This window comes from Sminthopsis crassicaudata, chromosome 1 (genome assembly GCF_048593235.1).
Source record: "Sminthopsis crassicaudata isolate SCR6 chromosome 1, ASM4859323v1, whole genome shotgun sequence".
Taxonomy (NCBI): Eukaryota; Metazoa; Chordata; class Mammalia; order Dasyuromorphia; family Dasyuridae; genus Sminthopsis; species Sminthopsis crassicaudata.
The window spans coordinates 240,870,760-240,873,600 of NC_133617.1; the positions used below are offsets into that span (position 1 = coordinate 240,870,760).

Below are 2,841 nucleotides of genomic sequence, written 5' to 3' on the forward strand. Positions count from 1 at the left end.
TGTTTTGTAAGAAGTATATCTTCTCATCTTCTCTTTTAATTTCTGAAAAGAACATATGTGTGTGTGTGCATTTATGGACATAAATACCTATATATGCCCTATAAACATACATATATATATAGAGAGAGAGAGTATAAATATATATGATACATATGTACATATATATTTTATGTATTTCATCTGTTCACATGTTCACTTACTGATGGCATGTGTCACTCTTGAGTGAATAAACTGGGAAAGGTGGGGAAAAAGAAGTTCTAGGGAAAAATTATTTTTTTTTATTGTGGATAGATTTAATTTTAATTGCTGACAGGACAGTCTACTAGATATGTCTAGCTGACAATTTTTGATGCAGAATTCAAATTTAGGAGAAACATTAGGGCCTATTAAACACATTTAGAGTCACCCTTTTGGAGATAATTGAATATGTATTGGTGAAAGAAGATAAAGAATGTAAGGAAAGAAAAATAATTTTGGAGAAGATCTCTGATTATCTAACAGAAGGTAGATGATGAACCAATACGATTGAAAAATGAACATTTTTGACAGGTAAGAGAACTAGAAGGGAAAAGTGTTATAGAAGCTAAAGGTAAAGAGAGATAGATGAACAGCAGGGGCTTGTCAATAACATTAAAAAATTTGGAGAAATCAAAAAATATTAAGAGTAAAGAAATAAAGCCATTGATATTTAACAGCTGGTCGTGTTGAAGAAAGAAGTTTTATGCAAAGGATGGTGTCAAAAGCCTGATTGCAAAGGATTGAGAAGTAGGTGTGGAAGCAGCATAGCTAACAATTATTTCTAAGAATTTAAAAATGAAGGAGAAGTGTTGCTAGAATTTTCAGAGTTCTTATTAGTTCAAATAAGCCAGCATAATAAATACAGAAAGGAAACTGCAGTTTATTTACTGGAACATGATAAGTGATATCTAAATGTTAGGTATTATTATTATTATCATCTTCAAACTATAAATTTATATGATGGGAAAATTTAACTTCAAGAGAATTTGGGCATATACTAAAACAGAAAAGTTGCATATTCTAGGAATGATCTTTTTTTTAAACAACTAAAAATATAAATATATTTTTAAAATAAATTACATATACATGTATCTATTGAGCAAAATTAACATTATAAAAGAGGATCTTTATATAAATAGAATTGCACATCCATGATTTTCCTCCCTCTTTCAGTGTTTTTTTGTTTAGTTTTGTTTTTTTGGAGGGGGGTAGATTAAATATCTTATTTAATTATAAAAAGTTTTTCTAGTTCACATTTCTGCCAAATAACCACAAGCTGCTTGCTGGTTAGTAACTGGGCTTCCAGTGAGCAAAAAACACTCAAATTTGATAGCATTCAAAACAGACACATCCAATTTAAGGAGGACTGTTTGCTATATATTGCAAGGCTAGTCTTAATCTATGCCAGTATTCCTCTATTTTTTCATTCTGAGGAACTGGGGGAAAAAAACATCCATGAAGAAAAACCATTCAAAACATTTACCTCAATTAGCCTTGTGCCTGTTTCAAGCTGATGAATAAAGATAACACTTAATTCTATGGTGAAAAACTTTTGCTGGTGGGTTTTATTTACAATATGCCAAAGTGCCTTAAAGGACAAGTCACATAGCAAGCAAACTAATGTTTAAAGCTGGACAAGAACTGAACAAACTGCTTAACAAAATGAGAAAAGTAAAGCCAAAAGTTCTACTTTCCATATAGAACCCACATGGTTTCAGATTTAATCAGACAAAAGGAAAAAAGACTTTTGATTATTCTGGTTAAACCATCCATAGGATTAGACTCCAGACTCAAAAAACACTACAACTTGCAATATCCTGCTAATTTGCTGCTGCATTTGTCTAATATTAACATTATATTGTTATATATTGTGCATATAGTGCACTGTGCAACTAATTATTTGGAACAATCCTTACAATGTTACAATGACAATAAGCACAAAACTTCACTTTTCTTCACACCACTAGTTCTCTTTGTATATCTGAGCATGCTTCCTCTTCCAAAAAGTCCTTTTTGATATTAAAAGTCTTTTGAATCTCTTCTGGAGTTTTTACCCTTGATCATATTTGCAACAGTTTTGTATGTGACATCAAACAAAATTTTTAATGTCTAAATAGTTGTAGCCAGAATAAGTTCAAAAAGGATTTCTTGGTCAACTTTCCAGAATTCTTGGTCCCAAACTGGAATATCATATGTTCATTTCTCTCTGTTTTCATCATTCTCAGGATGATGAGGACCATCCTTATGGTGGACGCTCCACTGAGCTGCCTTTTTAAATACCACTGCATTAATATTTGATAGAGGAAATGGATCACCATTCTCTTTATCATCCATTCCCAGATCTTCTAACATGGTTTTGATAGTTAAGAGTATTTTGTAATTTTAACATCAGCTTGAAATATTTTTCCATCACATCTCTAACTTAATTGAAGGCATGGTACCAGATCCTTAGGGAACCTGGTGGGCTAGCTGGTGGAGTCAAGGAGGCTGGTTGGGCTAAGAGAAAGTATGAGGGAGGAAAAGCCCTAAGGCAGTACAGAGCAGCACGAAGATCACTTTTCCTACCTCTTTGAAGAAGCAGAGTGTTTTTCCAGATGTCTTTTTTGACATAGCTTGGTCATTATAATTTCACAATATCCCATTTCAACAGTATATATTGATATAAGGTAAATTTCCATTTACATCATTATATGTAAATTATTCTCTTGATTCTGCTTTATTCACTTTGTATCAATTCACATAAGTCTTTCCATGTTTCTTATAGTACACTAATTCTCCATTATATTCATCAACCAGTATTTATTTATTATCCAAATAGCCTAG

At 31.9% G+C, this 2,841-nt stretch overlaps 1 pseudogene; it reads right to left on the reverse strand.

Annotated features, from left to right (window-relative positions):
* Positions 1 to 1,963: 1,963 nt before the first annotated feature.
* LOC141549634 (S-phase kinase-associated protein 1 pseudogene) lies at positions 1,964 to 2,628 on the reverse strand (annotated as a pseudogene).
* Positions 2,629 to 2,841: the final 213 nt, after the last annotated feature.